Here is a 22,995-nt window from a genome sequence, read left to right as displayed (position 1 = left end):
AACGAGAAATAACCGAAACGAAACAGTCCTGCCTGGTGACATACACAAAAACACAGGAAACAAACACCCACAAACCAAAATTGAAACCCAGGCTACCTAAGTATGATTCTCAATCAGGGACAACGATTGACAGCTGCCTCTGATTGAGAATCATACCAGGCCGAACACAAAACCCCAACATAGAAAAACACACATAGACTGCCCACCCCAACTCACCCCCTGACCATACTAAATAAAGACAAAACAAAGGAAATAAAGGTCAGAACGTGACAATAATACACATAAATCTAAGTAAAGGAATGGAATAAGAATATATACATATAAATATATGGATGAGCAATGACTGAGCGGCATAGGCTACATGCAATAGATGGTATAAAATACAGTCTATACATATGAGATGAGTAATGCAAGATATGTAAACATTATCAAAGTGGCTAGTGATCCGTTCTCTACGTAGGCAGCAGCCTCTCTGTGTTCGTGACAGCTGTTAAACAGTCTGATGGCCTTGAGATAGAAGCTGTTTTTCAGTCTCTCGGTCCCAACTTTGATGCACCTGTACTGACCTCGCCTTCTGGATTGCAGCGGGGTGAACAGGCAGTGGCTCGGTTGTTTGTTGTCCTTGATGATCTTGATGAAACACAGCAGGCTATTATTCAAGCTGTTTAACCTAGTGATGAGGCTAGGCTACTTTCCTGAGATCTGGAGACAAGGCTTTATCACACCTAGATTAAAACATTGTGACAAGTTTGACCCTAATAACTATAGATCCATCTCTGTTAGTAGTAACTTAGGAAAGGTTTTCTGTCGCATAAAAATGACAGAATTCAGGACAACATTTTAACTAAAAGTCTAGTTGGATTCCTCCCTAAACACCTAACAACAGATCGTATATATACCCTCCACACCTTGGTCAAAAAACACGGTCACAAAAAAAAACACATTCGATTTTGATTCCATATGGCATGAATCAAATCAAATCAAATGTTATTTGTCACATGCTTACTAACAAGCCCTTAACCAACATTGCCGTTTTAAGAAAAATAAGCGTTTAAGAAAGTATTTACTAACTAAACTGAAGTAAAAAATAAAACAAATAATAAAGGTATAAGGAGGCAAGGTCTATCATGTTATTGTTGTGATCTATAAGGAATAAAGTTATCTTAAGATTTAGGATTAATATGTTTTATGAACAGCGCACGCTACTGAACGTGTTATATTGTGTCATAGGCATTGACTTGACACAAAAATTCTGATATCAAACCCCAAGTGAAGGACTTACAAATAAAGCAATGTAATGCTTGTTTTCAAACTTACTCATGTACTGTCCCCTCCAAGAGTCCGCTGGAGGGATAGTACACAATCTGGATACAAAATACAAAATACCTTTTATGTGTCATGGTTGACATGTGAAGCAAAGGTGAATCACTATTCCACCCTTCATATTCCACATGGAAGAAGAAATCAAATGTTACCTTTCAGCAGTAATCACAACAGAGATGTGCCACTGTGCCCACTCTGTGTGTGTGTGTGTGGAGGGGGGGTGTTCTCCATGGGAAGTTCCTTCCTGTTCCTGCCAACAGAAAGAGTGAAGACATGGGTTCAAACACTATTCAACATTTCATTTAATTTAATTTAAAATACTTCTGCTGGGCTTTCTTTTTTAGATTTTTTTTAATTCAACCTTTATTTGATTGAGCTTGCCTGGCGCAACGTACCAATAGAATAGCCGCAAAAATACAAAATCCAGGCAGGCTAAAGCAACCGCTGAAAGTATTTGAAAGATTTCAAGTACTATTTGAACCCAGGTCTGGTCTGCACCTTCTTTTCAACCCCATTTGTCTTGTTAATGTACCCCTCTGATTACCTGATTGCGCTGGATGACTGTGGAGAAAATCTGATTGCCAAAATTATATAGAGCAAAACTTTTGATTGGTGAGGGATCTAGGATGCATGATCGTTGACGGGGCCTGATGTGAAATTTGGCCTCATTGATTTCAAATCAGCGAAGTGGCACATGTAATTGTAATCAGACCTTAGAGCATACGTTCTCAGAGCAGTCTATTCTTCTATTCTAAGACCCCTAACTTTCTTTCTATGCAAATGTTTGAGCTTGAACAATATGATATAATTAAATACAAAAACTGTATTTTAAGCGAGTTGACATGAAGTCCGAAGAAAGAAAGGCAATTCACACGAGCACTACAATGCTGTGATGGGAACAGGGTGATGTTTGGGACAGAGTTAAACAGTGAGGGTCCATGGCTGCATAATGCCAGCCTCAGTGTTGGTCACACTGACAGCTACTTGAGACGCAACTCCATCAACTGCAATTGTACGACTCAAAATGGGTTGATGATTAGGTCTAGATTACATCAAGGTACACATGCAGGGCTTTATAATGCACTGTACATGGTCAGGATACTTGTATTACAAAAGAGCAGTGATTAAATCAGAAGTGATTACAATATACACTCACCGGCCAGTTTATTAGGTACACTACCCCGTTCACAAAAACAGATCTCTCCTACAGACAGTGAGCTATATAAAGCAGTCAGACAGGCATCGAGGCATTCAGTTACTGTTCCATTAAATGTTACAATGGGCAAAACGAGTGACCTAAGAGACTTTGAGAGTGGTATGATCGTCGGTACGGTGCACCGGTTCCAGTATCTCAGAAACGTCCGCCCTCCTGGGCTTTTCACACACGACAGTGTCTAGGATTTCACGAGAATGGTGCGACAAACTAAAAACATACTCTCAGCGGCAGTCCTGTGGGTGAAAACAGGCTGGAGAGGTCGAAGGAGAACGGTAAGAACGGTGAAAGCAGACAGGCGGGGCCACAAGCTAACAGGCGGGGCCACAAGCTAACAGGCGGGGCCACAAGCTAACAGGCGGGGCCACAAGCTAACAGGCGGGGCCACAAGCTAACAGGCGGGGCCACAAGCTAACAGGCGGGGCCACAAGCTAACAGGCGGGGCCACAAGCTAACAGGCGGGGCCACAAGCTAACAGGCGGGGCCACAAGCTAACAGGCGGGGCCACAAGCTAACAGGCGGGGCCACAAGCTAACAGGCGGGGCCACAAGCTAACAGGCGGAGCCACAAACAGACAAATAACGGCGCATTACAACAGTGGTGTGCAGAACGGCATCTTGGAACGCACAACTCATTGGTCCTTGTCACTGATTGGCTATTGCAGCAGACGACCACACTGGGTTCCACTCCTATCAGCTATAAACAAGAAGAAGCGGCTCCAGTGGGCACACAATGACCAGAACTGGGAAATAGATGAGTGGAAAAACATTGCCTTGTCCGACAAATCTCTGATGGCAGAGTCAGGATTTGGCATAAGCAGCATGAGTCCATGGACCCATCTTGCCTGGTGTCAACGGTACAGGCTGGAGGCGGTGTTGTACCTCTGTCCAATCTGCAGCAACTGTGTGATGCCATGGTGTCAGCATGGACCAACATCCCTGTGGAACGTTTCCTACTTGTCCACGCCCCGAATAATTCAGGCTGTTCTGGAGGTAAAAAGGGGGGTCTGACCCGGTACTAGATGGGTGTACCTAATAAACTGGCCAGTGTATATCTTAGATCATCCTCTTCCACACCAATGATATAGTCCTTTCCATCACACGTACTCAATCGAATAGCCAGAGTCAGATCACAGCCGGAATTATAGTCAGAGTTAATACAAAAGTCAGAGTCAGAGTCAGAGTCATAGTCAGAGTCAATAGAATAATCAGAGTCAGAGTCATAGAGTCAATAGTACAGTTATAGACAGAGTGTACAGAGTAGTCATAGTTGGAGTCATCACAGTCAGCGTCATAGTCAGAGTAAATAGAGTAGTCGTAGCGTGAGTCAGACTCAATAGATAGAGTCTGAGTCATAGTCTGAGTTGATTGTCGGGGTTATAGTCAGAGTCAATATAATAGTCAGAGTTGGAGTCATAGGCGGAGTCAATAGTCAATGTCTGAGTCAATAGTCAATAGTCAGAGTCTGAGTCAAAGTCAATAGAATTGACACATTCAGAGTCATAGTCGAAGTCAGCGTCAATAGAATAGTCAGTCAGAGTCGGAGTCAATATTATATTCAGAGTCATAGTCAAGAGCCAAGAGTCGAGTCAACTCTCGAGTCAACTCTCCTTCCCTGGCAATAGAGAACAGTAAAACTCCAGCCAACACGTTTAAAAAGGTCAAAGGTGACGCCAAATCTCCCAGCATTCCCTTCAACCATTTCCTAAATTCCTCCACAAAACTATGAAATATAAGGAATCCTTGTAGTCCAATGCACTGGTCAGCCATTTTACGCGTTCTGTCCAGTACAGATTCCACAATCTCCTTGCCGATGGTGTAATGGCCACGTGTATAGTTATTGGCAGCATCCTCCTACATGCATTAATAGCAACAGCATAATTGTAAGACAGAATGAGCACTTTGGAGAGTTATGTCTGTGACAGAAATAAGGTGAAAAAATAGGTTTAAGAAGCCTTGAGAAGTCCGGGTAATTAAGGTAGCTATGTAGATGTACTGTAGGTAGGGGTAAAGTGACTAGGCAACAGGATAGATAACAGAAAGTAGCAGCAATGTATGTGGTGAGTGTGAAAGTGTGTGTGTGTGTGTGTGTGTGTGTGTGTGTGTGTGTGTGTGTGTGTGTGTGTGTGTGTGTGTGTGTGTGTGTGTGTGTGTGTGTGTGTGTGTGTGTGTGTGTGTGTGTGTGTGTGTGTGTGTGTGTGTGTGTGTGTGTGTGTGTGTGTGTGTGTGTGGTGTCAGTATGCATTTGTGCACATGTAATGTGTGTGTGTGTATGTGTGGTGTCAGTATGCATTTGTGCACATGTAATGTGTGTGTGTGTGTGTGTGTGTGTGTGTGTGGTGTCAGTATGCGTGTGTGTGTGTGTGTGTGTGTGTGTGTGTGTGTGTGTGTGTGTGTGTGTGTGTGTGCGTGTGTGTGTGTTGGGGGTGTCAGTGTACAGTATCTCAAAGGCTCCAAAGTAATTCATACTCTTCCTTTTAGAGTATAAATGTTCTCGCTTTGTTTAACGCCCTTTCCCTTTTGATGCCTTCTAGGTTTTCATGTCAACCCATTTCCACAGGCAGAATATCTAACTTCAACGTGTGTGGGGAAATGGAAGTTGTATGTAGACGGTGATACAGGGAACATAATATATATATTTTTTAGTTAATACATTTAAATATAAATTAATTGTAACCTGAAGTTAATTGAAAGGTATTGAAATGATTTGGTCATATATGCAATGTAGTTGTGAAATTGGGAGGCAGAAATCACGGACATGTGCTTTCCAGAAATCACGGACATGTGCTTTACAGAAATCACGGACATGTGCTGTCCAGAAATCACGGACATGTGCTTTCCAGAAATCACGGACATGTGCTGTCCAGAAATCACGGACATGTGCTGTCCAGAAATCACGGACATGTGCTTTCCAGAAATCACGGACATGTGCTGTCCAGAAATCACGGACATGTGCTGTCCAGAAATCACGGACATGTGCTGTCCAGAAATCACGGACATGTGCTGTCCAGAAATCACGGACATGTGCTGTCCAGAAATCACGGACATGTGCTTTCCAGAAATCCATACGGCCCAGCTGTCCGCTAGCACACTTCATTAATTCACTTTGTATTGATCATAGACATTTCTTATTCAGACCCACCCTGTCCATTCAACACACTGTTGTTTCACACATCACACAGATTATTCATGTTGTTGTTTACCCTGTTGTTGTTTACACTGTTGTTGTTTACACTGTTGTTGTTTACACTGTTGTTGTTTACACTGTTGTTGTTTACATTGTTATTTCACACATCTGACTCACTTCCTCGGTTTCTGTTGTTGTGAAGTGTTGTTGTTTACAGTGTTGTTTACAGTGTTGTTTACATTGCTGTTTACATTGCTGTTTACAGTGTTGTTTACATTGCTGTTTACAGTGTTGTTTACATTGCTGTTTACAGTGTTGTTTACAGTGTTGTTTACATTGCTGTTTACAGTGTTGTTTACATTGCTGTTTACAGTGTTGTTTACAGTGTTGTTTACAGTGTTGTTTACATTGCTGTTTACAGTGTTGTTTACATTGCTGTTTACATTGTTGTTTACATTGTTGTTTACATTGCTGTTTACAGTGTTGTTTACATTGCTGTTTACAGTGTTGTTTATAATGTTGTTTACAGGGATAAACTCTATCGTAATGGAAATATATTCAAAGAATTCTCTGGGGTACTTTCAAAATCCATGAAATCGTTGTAGTTTCCGTTCTCTTAATTCACGTTGTGATTATGAAAAGAATCCTTGAAAACTGTAGGAGAGGAGGAAAGGTAATAAATCCTATTTTCCTTCAAGTGATACAATGTTACTGTAACAATGGAAGGAAGCAACCTGGCCTGAGGTAAAGGAGACCTGACACGAGGCAGCTGTTCTTCTGTTAGGCCTGATGTGATATGCATCATGCTGCAAGCCAAGCAAGCCTGCAAGCCTCCATCAAGACCTGTGGTAGTCTTAGGAGAAGCCCATTTTGTACTATATACTAGGGCCTGTGGTAGTCTTAGGAGAAGCCCATTTTGTACTATATACTAGGGCCTGTGGTAGTCTTAGGAGAAGCCCATTTTGTACTATATACTAGGGCCTGTGGTAGTCTTAGGAGAAGCCCATTTTGTACTATATACTAGGGCCTGTGGTAGTCTTAGGAGAAGCCCATTTTGTACTATATACTAGGGCCTGTGGTAGTCTTAGGAGAAGCCCATTTTGTACTATATACTAGGGCCTGTGGTAGTCTTAGGAGAGGAGGAATGGAACATACACCTCTCCTGCCTACCTCTCTCCTGCATACCCCTCTCCTGGCTACACTTCTCCTGGCTACACCTCTCCTGCCTACCCCTCTCCTAACTACCTCTCTCCTAACTACCCCTCTCCTGTCTACCTCTCTCCCGCCTACCCCTCTCCTGCCTACCCCTCTCCTGGCTACTCCTCTCCTAACTACCCCTCTCCTAACTACCCCTCTCCTAACTACCCCTCTCCTGGCTACTCCTCTCCTGGCTACCCCTCTCCTAACTACCCCTCTCCTAACTACCCCTCTCCTGGCTACCCCTCTCCTAACTACCCCTCTCCTAACTACCCCTCTCCTGCCTACTTCTCTCCTGGCTATGTATCGTAGCAGCACTGTAACATTTTGGGCCTTCCTATTCCCTTCCCCGTCCAACAAAACATTCCTCCTTCCTCCGACTCTCCAGCAACCTGCTAGACTTGTAATAAAACCTTCACAAATGAGTGCAAGTTGGGGAAGAGGAGGGGAGGAAGAAGAGAGGGGGAACGTTAACACAGATGTCCAAATAACAGTGTGAATGATTCATTTTGCCAAGATTAGCAGCCACGAGTCTCCAGCAGCAACTTTCCCAGGACTCTGGAACTCATAGCATACGTCCCAAACGGCTCCCTATTCCCGGTATAGTGCACTACGTTTAACTAGGGCCCATGGGGGGGGGGGTCTGGTCAAAACTAGTGCACTATACAGAGAATAGGCTGCCATTTGGGACGCAGAGAGAACCTTTCATTTAGGGTCCGGGCAAGATTGTCATCAGAAATTGATTTTCTCTCTGAAAGACAAATTGAATCGCAGCATATGAAATACAGAGGAGGAACAAGAAAGAGTCTGTTTCTCTGCTTTTCTTCCATCCCCCTCTTCTCTTCTTCTCTCCTAGCCCTCTTCTCTCCTAGCCCTCTCCCTCTTCTCTTCTTCTCTCCTAGCCCTCTTCTCTTCTTCTCTCCTAGCCCTAGCCCTCTTCTCTTCTTCTCTCCTAGCCCTCTTCTCTTCTCTTCTTCTCTCCTAGCCCTCTTCTCTTCTTCTCTCCCAGCCCTCTCCCTCTTCTCTTCTTCTCTCCTAGCCCTCTTCTCTTCTTCTCTCCTAGCCCTCTTCTCTTCTTCTCTCCTAGCCCTCTCCCTCTTCTCTTCTTCTCTCCTAGCCCTCTTCTCTTCTTCTCTCCTAGCCCTCTCCCTCTTCTCTTCTTCTCTCCTAGCCCTCTTCTCCTCTTCTCTCCTAGCCCTCTTCTCTTCTTCTCTCCTAGCCCTCTCCCCCTTCTCTTCTTCTCTCCTAGCCCTCTTCTCTTCTTCTCTCCTAGCCCTCTCCCTCTTGATTTTTTTTTTATTACTATGTCAATCCCCCATGTCTCAGACATCTAAGTGATCCGGAGTGTTCCAACTTCAATTAAGATCTGTGGAAGGATAAACAGTTAAAATTGGTTCCCATGGTTACAGCTCACACAGTGTGATGATTGCATTATAATCCGACAGTAATCAAATCTAAATGAAACAGGGATGATAAGGAGCTATTTTTGGTTTGTGTGTGTATGTGTGTGTTTGAATGTATGTGTGTGTTTGAGTGTGTGTGTGTGTGTGTGTGTGTGTGTGTGTGTGTGTGTGTGTGTGTGTGTGTGTGTGTGTGTGTGTGTGTGTGTGTGTGTGTGTGTGTGTGTGTGTGTGTGTGTGTGTGTACGAATGTAACGCATTTTTTATATTATACAATATTCTGCCCATATGAACAGATGTATTTTAGGGCATAAGTGAACCAATATATGAGAGCTTCCAGAGAGGTTTAAATAAGAGCCTTCACGAGTTTCCCCACGGAGCCACCGGCCAGCCATCATTCCCCAACCAATCAAGCTGTGCTCCTGCTGCAGCCTTCGCTGTTGAGGCGGTGCGTGTGTGTGTGTATGTGTGTGTTTGAATGTATGTGTGTGTTTGAGTGTGTGTGTGTGTGTGTGTGTGTGTGTGTGTGTGCGCGCGTGCGTGCGCGTGTGTGTGCGTGCGTGCATGACTACACGTATGTGTATGTCTTTCTCTGCTTCATCAAATCAAATGTTATTTGTCACATGTGCCAAATACAACAGGTTTCCCTTACAGGGAAATTATTACTTACAAGCCCTTATCGAACAATGCAGTTTTAAGAAAAATAAGTGTTTAGTAAAATAATAATAACAATAATAATACTAATTCAAGAGTAACAATAAAATAACAGTAGCGAGGCTATATACAGGGGGTACCGGTACAGAGTCAATGTGCGGGGGTACAGGTTAGTCGAGGTAATTGAGGTAATATGTACATGTAGGTAGAGTTATTAAAGTGACTATGCATAGATAATAAACAGAAAGTAGGAGCAGCGTAAAAGAGGGGGCGGGGGCGGGGGGGGGGGGGGGGGGCAATGCAAATAGTCTGTGTAGCCATTTGATTAGCTGTTCAGGAGTCTAATGGCTTGGGGGTAGAAGCTTTTAAGAAGCCGTTTGGACCTAGAATTGGCGCTCCGGTACTGCTTGTCGTGTGGTAGCAGAGAGAACAGTCTATGACTTGGGTGGCTGGAGTCTTTTTAGGGCCTTCCTCTGACACCGCCTGGTGTAGAGGTCCTGGATAGCAGGAAGCTTGGCCCTTCCTCTGACACCGCCTGGTGTAGAGGTCCTGGATAGCAGGAAGCTTGGCCCCGGTGATGTACTGGGCTGTTCGCACTACCCTCTGTAGTGCCTTGCGGTCGGAGGCTGAGCAGTTGCCATACCAGCCAGTGATGCAACCAGTCAGGATGCTCTTGATGGTGCAGCTGTCAAACCTTTTGAGGATCTGAGGACCCATGCCAAATCTTTTCAGTCTCCTGAGGGGGAATAGGCTTTGTCGTGCCCTTTTCACAACTGTCTTGGTGTGCTTGGACCATGTTAGTTTGTTGGTGATGTGGACACCAAGGAACTTGAAGCTCTCAACCTGCTCCTCTGCAGCCCCGTAGATGAGAATGGGGGCGTCCTCTTTTTCCTGTAGTCCACATATCATCTCCTTTGTCTTGATCACATTGAGGGAGAGGTTGTTGTCCTGGCACCACATGGCCAGGTCTCTGACCTCCTCCCTATAGGCTGCCTCATCGTTGTCGGTAATCAGGCCTACCACTGTTGTGTCGTTGGTAAACTTAATGATGGTGTTGGAGTTGTGCCTGGCCATGCAGTCATGGGTGAACAGGGAGTACAGGAGTGGACTGAGCACGCACCCCTGAGGGGTCCCCCGTGTTGAGGATCAGTGTGGCGGATGTGTTGTTACCTACCCTTACCACCTGGGGGCGGCCCGTCAGGAAGTCCAGGTGTTTAGTCCCAGGGTCCTTAGCTTAGTGATGAGCTTTGAGGGCACTATGGTGTTGAACGCTGAGCTGTAGTCAATGAATAGCATTCTCACATAGGTGTTCCTTTTGTCCAGGTGGGAAAGGGCAGTGTGGAGTGCAACAGAGATTGCATCATCTGTGGATCTGTTGAGGCGGTATTCTAATTGGAGTGGGTCTAGTGTTTCTGGGAATATGGTGTTGATGTGAGCCATGACCAGCCTTTCAAAGCACTTCATGGCTACAGACGTGAGTGCTACGGGTCGGTATTCATTTAGGCAGGTTACCTTAGTGTTCTAGGGCACTGGTACTATGGTGGTCTGCTTGAAACATGTTGATATTACAGACTCAATCAGGGACAGGTTGAAAATGTCAGTGAAGACATTTGCCAGTTGGTCAGCGCATGCTCTGAGTACACGTCCTGGTAATCCGGAAGGAGAACAGATTAGGTCCCTCGAGTGAGACCTCTGGTCGTCTTACAAAGGAGACTTTGAGTCAGTATAGCCAACCTTTGCTAAGATCTCAGGTAATGGCTGCCTGCAAAAAAACCTAGAGCTTTTAAAACTCAATGTTATTTGGAGAGTGGCGACCTCTTCATTCCAACGGGATGGGAACCAACCCCGACTCTCAACACAGACAGAATGAAAGAGGACATTGTCTCAGCTTGAGGACTAGTCAGAAGTAGTGCACTATGAAGAGAATAGGTGCAGGTCATGTTTCTATCCATGGCAGGGGTGGAGGTAATGTCTTCAAGATGACTGACAACAGGACAGGAGGGGACAGGACGGGAGGGGACAGGACAGGAGGGGACAGGATGGGACAGGAGGACACAGGACGGGACAGGACAGGAGGGGACAGGATGGGACAGGACGGGAGGGGACAGGAGGTAAGGGGAGGGGACAGGAGGGGACAGGACGGGACAGCACAGGAGGGGACAGGACGGGAGGGGACAGGACAGGACGGGAGGGGACAGGACGGGACAGGACAGGAGGGAAGGGGACAGGAGGTAAGGGGAAGGGACAGGACAGGAGGATGCCCCTCACAGACGCCTCTGTTGTCTGTCTGCCCTGGGACGGGAAGGGAGGGACAGCCGTACCCCTCTTCCTCTTCCCTTCTCTCTCCCCCAGGCTTCTCTGCCAATCCTCTCCTTTCTCCCCTTCTCTCTCCCCCAGGCCTCTCCACCAACCCTCTCCCATCTTCCCCGGCCCAAATCCTACCCTTCTACCCTCTCCCATCTTCCCACCCCATGCCCACCTCTCTCCCCTCTCCCATCTTCCCCACCCCATGCCCACCCCTCTCCCCTCTCCAATCCTCCCCGCCACATGCCTACCCCTCTCCCATTTTCTCCGCCACATGGCTACCCCTCTCCCCCTCTCCCCTCTTCCCTGCCCCATGCCTACCCCTCTCCCATCTTCCCCGCCCCATGCCTACCCCTCTCCCATCTTCTCCGCCCCATTCCCACCCCTCTCCACCACTCCCATCTTCTCCGCCCCATTCCCACCCCTCTCCACCACTCCCATCTTCCCTGCCCCATGCCTACCCCTCTCCCATCTTCCCCGCCCCATGCCTACCCCTCTCCCATCTTCTCCGCCCCATTCCCACCCCTCTCCACCACTCCCATCTTCTCCGCCCCATTCCCACCCCTCTCCACCACTCCCATCTTCTCCGCCCCATTCCCACCCCTCTCCACCACTCCCATCTTCTCCGCCACATGCCCACCCCTCTCCACTTCTCCCCTCTTCCCTGCCCCATGCCTACCCCTCTCCCATCTTCTCCACCCCATAGCCACCCTTTCACCCCCTCTCCCATCTTCTCCGCCCCATGCCTACCCCTCTCCCATCTTCTCCGCCCCATGCCTACCCCTCTCCCATCTTCTCCGCCCCATGGCTATCCCTCTCCCCCTCGTCCCCACACTCTCTGACAACCTGCCGACATCCCAGATGAGATGCATTCTTCCCTCAGAGACACCAAGTCTAAGACAGATTGGGACTGGGAGCGAAGGAGGGAGGGAGGGAGGAACAGGAAAATCCTTTCTTTATAGTTTGTGCAGCTCCTGTCTTCTCCTTGACCCAAAATGTCTAGCTCTAACTTTATACCAAACCAAGTGGGGGGCTGCTCTTGGGCAGGACTCTGGCTTGTTGCTATAAACTATATAGTGCATTCGTAAAGTATTCAGACCCCTTGACTTTTTTACACATTTTATTAAGTTACAACCTTATTCTAAAATGGATTTAATAGTTTTTTCCCCTCATCAATATACACACAATACCCCATAATGGCAAATCAAAAACTGTTTTTTATAAACTTTTGCAAATTTATAAATAAATAAATAAAAGCTAAATATCACATTTACATGAGTTTTCAGACCCATTACTCAGTACATTGTTGAAGCACCTTTGGCAGCGATTACAGACTTGAGCCTTCTTGGGTATGACGCTACAAGCTTGGCACACCTGTATTTGCGTAGTTTCCCCCCATCCTTCTCTGCAGATCCTCTCAAGCTCTGTCAGGTTGAATGGGGAGCGTCACTGAACAGCCATGTTCAGGTCTTTCCAAAGATGTTTGATTGGGTTCAAGTCCAGGCTCTGGCTGGGCCACCCAAGGACATTCACAGACTTGTCCCCACGCCACTCCTGCATTGTCTTTTTATTTTTTAATTTTATTTAACCTTTATTTAACCAGGAAGGGCTAATTGAGATTTAAAATCTCTTTTTCAAGAGCGTCCTGGCCAAGATAGGCAGCACCAAGTCTTGGTTGTGTGTTTAGGGTCATTGTCCTGTTGGAAGGTGAACCTTCGCCCCAGTCTGAGGTCCTGACCCCCCTGGAGCAGGTTTTTCTCAAGGATCTCTCTGTACTTAGCTCCGTTCATCTTTCCATTGATCCTCACTAGTCTCCCAGTCCCTGCCGCTGAAAAACATCCCCACAGCATGATGCTGCCACCACCATGCTTCACCGTAGGGATGGTGCCAGGTTTCCTCCAGACGTGACGCTTGGCATTCATGCCAAAGAGTTCAATCTTATTTTTGTCAGACCAGAGAATCTTGTTTCTTTTTTAGGTGCCTTTTTGCAAACTCCAAGCGGTCTGTCATGTGCCTTTTACAGAGGAGTGGCTTCCGTCTGGCAACTCTACCATAAAGGCCTGATTGGTGGAGTTCTGCAGAGATGGTTGTCCTTCTGGAAGATACTCCCATCTCCACAGAGGAACTCTGGAGCTCTGTCAGAGTGACCATCGGGTTCTTGGTCACCTCCCTGATCAAGGCCCTTCTTCCTCGATTGCTCAGTTTGGCCGGGCGGCCAGCTCTAGGAAGAGTGTTGGTGGTTCCAAACTTCTCCATTTAAGAATGATGGAGGCCATTGTGTTCTTGGGGACCTTCAATGCTGTAGAAATATTTTGGAACCCTTACCCAGATATGTGCCTTGACACAGTCCTGTCTCGGAGCTCTACAGACAATTCCTTCGACCTCATGGCTTGGTTTTTGCTCTGACATGCACTTTCAACAGTGAGACCTTATATAGACAGGTGTGTGCCTTTCCAAATCATGTCCAATCAATTCAATTTCCACAGATGGACTCCAATTAACTTCTTATGGATAAGGGGTAGTATTGAGTAGCTTGGATGAATAAGCTGCCCAAAGTAAACTGCCTGCTACTCAGGCCCAGAAGCTAAGATATGCATATTATTGTTGTTTCAGGCTTCTACTGTGAAGGGGGAGCGAATAAGTGCTGTTTGAGTCAGGTGTCTGGCAGAATGCCATGAGCTCAGTCAGGTGCACGCCCGTGAAAGTTAGCTGCGTTCCTTTTCCTTTCTAAAGACAAAGGAAATGTCCGGTTGAAACATTATTGAAGATTTATGTTAAAAACATCCTAAAGATTGATTCTATACATCGTTTGACATGTTTATACGAACTGTAATATAACTTTTTTTGACTTTTCGTCTGGACTAAGTGTGCCTGCCTCATGAATTTGGATTTGTGAACGAAACGCGCGAACAAAAAGGAGGTATTTGGACATAAATTATGGACTTTATCGAACAAAACAAACATTTATTGTGGAACTGGGATTCCTGGGAGTGCATTCTGATGAAGATCATCAAAGGTAAGGGAATATTTATAATGCTATTTCTGACTTCTGTTGACTCCACAACATGGCGGGTATCTGTATGGCTTGTTTTTGTGTCTGAGTGCTGTACTCAGATTATTGCATGGTGTGCTTTTTCTGTAAAGCTTTTTTTGAAATCTGACACAGTGGTTGCATTAAGGAGAAGTATATCTTTAATTCCATGTATAACACTTGTATTTTCATCAACATTTATGATGAGTATTTCTATAAATTGATGTGGCTCTCTGCAAAAACACCGGATGTTTTGGAAGCAAAACATTTCTGAACATAATGCGTCAATGTAAACTGAGATTTTTGGATATAAATATGAACTTAATCGAACAAAACATACATGTATTGTGTAACATGAAGTCCTATGAGTGTCATCTGATGAAGATCATCAAAGGTTAGTGATTCATTTTATCTCTATTTCTGCTTTTTGTGACTCCTCTCTTTGGCTGGAAAAATGGCTGTGTTTTTCTGTGACTAGGTGCTGACCTAACATAATCGCATGGTATGCTTTCCTTATAAAGCCTTTTTGAAATCGGACACTGTGGTTGGATTAACAACAAGTTTATCTGTAAAATGGTGTATAATACTTGTTTGTTTGAGGAATTTTAATTATGAGATTTATGTTGTTTTGAATTTGGCGCCCTGCACTTTCACTGGCTGTTCTCAAATCGATCCCGTTAACGGGATTTCATCCATAAGAAGTTTTAAGTTGTAGAAACATCTCAAGGATGATCAATGGAAACAATATGTACCTGAGCTCAATTTAGAGTCTTATGAAAAGGTCTGAATAGTTATGTAAATAAGGTATTTCATTTTTTTATTTTTTTTTATACATTTATACAAAGTCAAAAACCTGTTTTGACTTTGCCATTATGGGGTATTGTGTGTTGATTGATGTTATTTAGTACATTTTAGAATAATGCCGTAACTTTAATATATATTCTTTTTTAAGTCAAGGGGTCTGAATACATTCTGAATGCACAGTATCATCATCATCAGACACATACAGTGCCTTCAGAAAGTATTCACACGCCTTGACTTTTTCCACATTTTGATGTGTTAGTTACGGGCTGAATTTAAAATGGATTTAGTTGATATTTATTGACACTCTTCTTCACACAATAACCCATAATGTCAAAATTGACTTATGTTTTTAGAAATGTTTACAAATTAATAAAAAATGAAAACTTGAGTCTTGAGTCAATAAGTATTGAACCCCTTTGTTCAGCCTGCATTTAAAATGGATTAAATTTATATATATTGCATTTAAAATGGATTGAATTGATATATGTGTCACTGGCCTACACACACACACACACACACACACACACACACACACACACACACACACACACACACACACACACACACACACACACACACACACACACACACACACACACACACACACACACACACACACACACACACACACACACACACACACACACACAATAATTCCACTTTGACAATATGGGGTGTTTTTAGACGTTTTTACAAATTCATTAAAACTGAAAAGCTCAAACTGTCAATAAGTATTGAACCCCTTTGTTATGGCAAGCCTAAATATGTTCAGGAGTAAAAAACAGCTTGACAAGTCACATAATAAGTTGCATGGACTCACTCTGTGTGCAATAATAGTGTTTAACATGGTTTTTGAATGACCACCTCATCTTTGTACCCCACACGTACAATTATCTGTAAGGTCCCTCAGTTGAGCAGTGAATTTCAAACACAGGTTCAACCCAAAGACCAGGAAGGTTTTCGAATGCCTCGCAAAGAAGGACACCTATTGGTAGATGGGTATAAATGAAAATAGCAGACGTCGAATATCCTTTTGAGCATGGTGAACTTATTAATTACACTTTGAATGGTGTATCAATACACCCAGTCACTACAAAGATACAAGCGTCCTTCCTAACTCAGTTGCCGGAGAGGAAGGAAACCACTCGGGGATTTCACCATGAGGCCAATGGTGACTTTTAAACAGTTACAGAGTTTAATGGCTGTGATAGAAGAAAACTGAGGATGGATCAACAACATTGTAGTTACTCCGCAATACTAACCTAACTGACAGAGAAGGAAGAAGGAAGCCTGTACAGAATAGCAATATTTCAGAACATGCATCCTTCTTGCAACAAGGCACTAAAGTAATACTGCAGAAAATGTGACAAAGCAATTAACTTTTTTTCCTGAATACGTGGCAAATCCAATCCTTCACATTACTGAGTACCACTCTCCATATTTGCAAGCATAGTGGTGGCTGCATCATGTTATGGGTATGCTTATGATCTTTAAGGACTGGGGAGTTTTTTCAGAATAAAAAAGAAACAGAATGGAGCTAAGCACAGGCAAAATCCTAGAGGAAAACCTGGTTCAGTCTGCTTTCCACCCGACACTGAGAGATTCATTTGCCTTTCAACAGGACAAAAACAGGACAATAAGGCCAAATCTACACTGGAGTTGCTTACCAAGAAGACAGTGAATGTTCCTTAGTAGCCGAGTTACAGTTTTGACTTAAAGATACTTAAAAATCTATGGCAAGAACTGAAAAAGGTTGTCTAGAAATGATCGACAACCAATTTGAGAGAGCTTGAAGATTTTTGAAATGAATAATTGGCAAATCTTGCACAATCCTGTAATGGAAAGCCCTTACAGAGTTACCCAGAAAGACACACAGCCATAAAAAAAAAAAGTATTGACTCAGGTGTGTGGACACCTATGTAAATTAAATAACTCAGTGTTTCATTTTTAATAACTTTGTAAAACTGACACTTTGTTGTTATGGACTACTGTGTTAGAATCAGTCCTCCAGTATATTTTATTTTACCTTTATTTAAATAGGCAAGTCAGTTAAGAACAAATTCTTATTTTCAATGACAGCCTACCAGGGAACAGTGGGTTAATTAACTGTCTTATTCAGGGGCAGAACAACAGATTTTGACCTTGTCAGCTCGGGGATTCGATCGTGCAACCTTTCGGTTACTAGTCCATCGCTCTAACCACTAGGCTACCTGTTGCCCAATATAGGGGGGCTAGATTAAGTCCTTCTTGTAAATAGTTGGGCTAAATTCAGTCCTTCAGTATATAGTGGGGCTAGATTCAGTCCTCCAGGATATAGTGGGGCTAGATTCAGTCCTTTAGTGTAGAGTGGGGATAGATTCAGTCCTCCAGTACATAGTGGGGCTAGATTCAGTCCTTCAGTTCAGAGTGGGGATAGATTCAGTCCTCCAGTACATAGTGGGGCTAGATTCAGTCCTTCAGTTCAGAGTGGGGCTAGATACAGTCCTCCAGGACATAGTGGGGCTAGATTCAGTCCTTCAGTGTAGAGTGGGGATAGATTCAGTCCTCCAGTACATAGTGGGGTTAGATTCAGTCCTCCAGTACATAGTGGGGCTAGATTCAGTCCTTCAGTGTAGAGTGGGGATAGATTCAGTCCTCCAGTACAGAGTGGGGCAAGATTCAGTCCTCAACTATACAGTGGGGCTAGATTCAGTCCTCCAGTACACAGTGGGGATAGATTCAGTCCTCCAGTACATAGTGGGGCTAGATTCAGTCCTCCAGTACATAGTGGGGCTAGATTCAGTCCTCCAGTATATAGTGGGGCTAGATTCAGTTCCCCAGTTCAGAGGGGCTAGATTCAGTCCTCCAGTACATAGTGGGGATAGTGTCACGTTCCTGACCTGTTTTCTCTTGTTTTGTATGTGTTTAGTTGGTCAGGACGTGAGCTGGGTGGGAATTCTATGTTGTGTGTCTAGTTTGTCTGTTTCTATGTCAGCCTAGTGTGGGTTCTCAATCAGAGGCAGATGGTAGTCGTTGTCTCTGATTGAGACTCATATATAGGAGGCTTGTTTTGTGTTGGGATTTTGTGGGTGTTTGTTACCTGTCTGTGTTTGTGTTCTGCACCAGATAGGTCTGTATCGGTTTTGCACATTTGTTATTTTGTAGGTTGTTTGTAGTGTTTCACTTGTGTTTGTATTAAACATGTTTAACACTAGCCGCGCTGCATTTTGGTCCTCTCCTTCACCCCTGGAAGAAAACCTTTACAGAAACACCCACCAAACCAGGACCAAGCAGCGTAGCAACGGGGAGCAGCAGCGGCCCAGTACACAGGACTACTGGACACAGGAGGAATGGTCTTGGGAGATCATGGACGGAAAAGGACCCTGGGGAAGGGTTGGAGAGAATCGCCGCTCTCGGGAGGTGAAGGAGGCAGCCACAGCCCAGGAGCGGTGGATTGAGGAGGCGGCACGTAAGAGAGGCTGGAAGCCCGAGAGGCTCACCCAAAAATTTCTTGGGGGGGGGCTAAAGGGGAGTGTGGCGAAGCCGGGTTGGATACCTGAGCCAACTCCCCGGGCTTACCGTGGAGTGAGAGGGCGTCGTACTGGTCAGACACCGTGTTATGCGGTGGAGCGCACGGTGTCCCCAGTACGCGTGCTTAGCCCAGTGCGGGCTATTCCACCTTGCCGCACTGGGAGGGCTAGGTTGGGCATCGAGCCGAGTGCCATGAAGCCGGCCCTACATATCTGGCCTCCAGTACGTCTCCTCGGGCCGGCGTACATGGCACCAGCCTTACAGGTGGTGTCCCCGGTTCGCCTGCATAGCCCAGTGCGGGCTATTCCACCTCGCCGCACTGGCAGGGCTACGGGGACCATTCAACCTGGTAAGGTTGGGGAGGCTCGGTGCTCAAGAGCACGTGTCCTCCTTCACGGTCCGGTATATCCGGCGTCACCTTCCCACCCCAGCCCGGTACCTCCAGTTCCGGCACCACGCACTAAGCCACCTGTGCGTCTCCAGAGTCCTGTACACACTGTTCCTTCTCCCCGCACTCGCCCTGAGGTGCGTGCCCTTAGCCCGGTACCACCAGTGCCGGTACCACGCACCAGGCCTATAGTGCGCTTCGAGAGGTCAGTGTGCCCTGTCCCTGCTCCCCGCACTAGGCTTGAAGTGCGTGTCTCCAGTCCGGTGCCTCCAGTTCCGGCACCACGTACCAGGCCTACAGTGCGTCTCAGCCGGCCAGAGTCTGCCGTCTGCCCAACGGCGCCTGAACTGTCCGTCTGCCAAGCGCCGCATGAACTGCCCGTCTGCCCAACGCCATCTGAGCCATCCGTCTCCCCAGCGCCATCTGAGCCATCCGTCTCCCCAGCGCCATCTGAGCCATCCGTCTCCCCAGCGCCATCTGAGCCATCCGTCTCCCCAGCGCCGTCTGAGCCATCCGTCTGCCCAGTGCCGTCTGAGCCATCCGTCTGTCCCGAGCCATTAGAGCCGCCCGTCTGTCCCGAGCCGTCAGAGCCGATAGTCAGTCAGGAGCCGCTAGAGCCATTCGTCAGACAGGATCTGCCAGAGCCGCCAACCAGACAGGATTTGCCAGAGCCGCCAACCAGACAGGATTTGCCAGAGCCGCCAACCAGACAGGATCTGCCAGAGCCGCCAGTGAGCCATGAGCGTCCAGAACCGCCAGTGAGCCATGAGCGTCCAGAGCCGTCAGCCTGCCATGAGCGTCCAGAGCCGTCAGCCTGCCATGAGCGTCCAGAGCCGTCAGCCTGCCATGAGCGTCCAGAGCCGTCAGCCTGCCATGAGCGTCCAGAGCCGTCAGCCTGCCATGAGCGTCCAGAGCCGTCAGCCTGCCATGAGCTGCCCTACAGTCATGAGATGCCCTACAGTCATGAGCTGCCCTACAGTCATGAGCTGCCCTACAGTCATGAGCTGCCCTACAGTCATGAGCTGCCCTACAGTCATGAGCTGCCCCTCAGTCCGGAGCTGCCCCTGGAGCTGCCCCTCAGTCCGGAGCTGCCCCTCAGTCCGGAGCTGCCCCTCAGTCCGGAGCTGCCACTCAGTCCGGAGCTGCCACTCAGTCCGGAGCTGCCACTCAGTCCGGAGCTGCCACTCAGTCCGGAGCTGCCACTCAGTCCGGAGCTGCCACTTGTCCGGAGCTACCTCTCTGTCCTGAGCTACCTCTTTGTCCTGAACTACCTCTCTGTCCTGAGTTGTCTCCTCTATTGTAGAGGGGAGTTGGTGAAGGTTCCTGGACCATGGTCGGGGGCGAGGGTCGCCACTCAAGGGACGCTAAGGAGGTGGACAAAGTGAATGGTGGAGTGGTGCCCTCGTCCACCGCCGGAGCCGCCACCGCGGACAGATGCCCACCCAGACCCTCCCCTTGAGTTTTTAGGGGTGCGCCCGGAGTTCGCACCTTGAGGGGGGGGTTCTGTCACGTTCCTGACCTGTTTTCTCTTGTTTTGTATGTGTTTAGTTGGTCAGGACGTGAGCTGGGTGGGAATTCTATGTTGTGTGTCTAGTTTGTCTGTTTCTATGTCAGCCTAGTGTGGGTTCTCAATCAGAGGCAGATGGTAGTCGTTGTCTCTGATTGAGACTCATATATAGGAGGCTTGTTTTGTGTTGGGAGTTTGTGGGTGTTTGTTACCTGTCTCTGTGTTTGTGTTCTGCACCAGATAGGTCTGTATCGGTTTTGCACATTTGTTATTTTGTAGGTTGTTTGTAGTGTTTCACTTGTGTTTGTATTAAACATGTTTAACACTAGCCGCGCTGCATTTTGGTCCTCTCCTTCACCCCTGGAAGAAAACCTTTACAGATAGATTCAGTTCCCCAGTATATAGTGGGGCTAGATTCAGTTCCCCAGTTCAGAGTGGGGCTAGATTCAGTTCCCCAGTTCAGAGTGGGGCAACAGAAGAGATCCAAGTGAAATATGCTCTCAATTACTGTGAGTGACCCTACAAGACACCAGAGCAGACTAATGGATCCTGGCTAATTGATCCTGGCTAATTGATCCTGGCTAATTGATCCTGGCTAATGGATCCTGGCTAATGGATTCTGGCTAATTGATCCTGGCTAATGGTTTCTGGATAATGGATCCTGGCTAATTGATCCTGGCTAATTGATTCTGGCTAATGGATTCTGGCTAATGGATCCTGGCTAATGGATTCTGGCTAATGGATCCTGGCTAATTGATTCTGGCTAATGGATTCTGGCAAATGGATCCTGGCTAATGGATATTGGCTAATTGATCCTGGCTAATGGATCCTGGCTAATGGCTCCTGGCTAATTGATCCTGGCTAATGGATTTTGGCTAATGGATTCTGGCTAATGGATCCTGGCTAATTGATCCTGGCTAATGGATCCTGGCTAATGGATCCTGGCTAATGGATTCTGGCTAATGGATCCTGGCTAATGGATCCTGGCTAATGGATCCTGGCTAATGGATCATGGCTAATGGATCCTTGCTAATGGATTCCGGCTAATGGATACTGGCTAATGGATACTGGCTAATGGATCCTGGCTAATGGATCCTGGCTAATGGATCCTGGCTAATGGATCCTGGCTAATGGATCCTGGCTAATTGCTCCTGGCTAATGGATCCTGGCTAATTGATTCTGGCTAATGGATTCTGGCAAATGGATCCTGGCTAATGGATATTGGCTAATTGATCCTGGCTAATGGGTCCTGGCTAATAGCTCCTGGCTAATTGATCCTGGCTAATGGATTCTGGCTAATGGATTCTGGCTAATGGATCCTGGCTAATTGATCCTGGCTAATGGATCCTGGCTAATGGATCCTTGCTAATGGATTCCGGCTAATGGATCCTGGCTAATGGATCCTGGCTAATGGATCCTGGCTAATGGATCCTGGCTAATGGATCCTGGCTAATGGATCCTGGCTAATGGATCCTGGCTAATTGCTCCTGGCTAATGGATTCTGGCTAATGGATCCTGGCTAATGGATATTGGCTAATTGATCCTGGCTAATGGATCCTGGCTAATTGATCCTGGCTAATTGATTCTGGCTAATGGATTCTGGCTAATGGATCCTGGCTAATGGATTCTGGCCAATGGATCCGGGCTAATTGCTTCTGGCTAATTGATTCTGGCTAATGGATTCTGGCAAATGGATCCTGGCTAATGGATATTGGCTAATTGATCCTGGCTAATGGCTCCTGGCTAATTGATCCTGGCTAATGGATTCTGGCTAATGGATCCTGGCTAATGGATCCTGGCTAATGGATCCTGGCTAATGGATCCTGGCTAATGGATTCCGGCTAATGGATTCTGGCTAATGGATCCTGGCTAATGGATCCTGGCTAATTGATCCTGGCTAATTGATTCTGGCTAATTGATCCTGGCTAATTGATCCTGGCTAATGATCCTGGCTAATGGTTCCTGGCTAATGGTTTCTGGCTAATGGATCCTGGCTAACGGATCCTGGCTAATTGATCCCAGCTAATGGATTCTGGCTAATTGATCCTGCCTAATGGATTCTGGCTAATTGATCCTGGCTAATGGATTCTGGCTAATGGATCCTGGCTAATGGATACTGGCTAATTGATCTTGGCTAATGGATCCTGGCTAATTGATCCTGGCTAATGGATCCTGGTTAATGGATCCTGGCTAATGGATCCTGGCTAATTTGCTTTGACTGATGGATATCCACTGCAGTCGCTCACGTGGGGTTGAATAATTGACATTTATCACAAGAAACACAGACTCATTAAGGATTAGCAGAAGAGGGTTCATTAAAGCGATATTGTTTTTCTGAAGGAAAGCAGCATGTAGCAGCCACACGGGTTGATCACAATCATGTCTGTCCCAACATGGCTAGGTGGGAGCTGTGTTTGTGTCTGTCCCAACAGGACTAGGTGGGAGCTGTGTTTCTGTCTGTCCCAACATGGCTAGGTGGGAGCTGTGTTTGTCTGTCCCAACAGGACTAGGTGGGAGCTGTGTTTGTGTCTGTCCCAA

Source organism: Salvelinus alpinus, chromosome 16 (genome assembly GCF_045679555.1).
Source record: "Salvelinus alpinus chromosome 16, SLU_Salpinus.1, whole genome shotgun sequence".
NCBI lineage: Eukaryota > Metazoa > Chordata > Actinopteri > Salmoniformes > Salmonidae > Salvelinus > Salvelinus alpinus.
The sequence above is the reverse complement of the archived record's forward strand: the minus strand, read 5'-3'. Positions refer to the sequence as shown.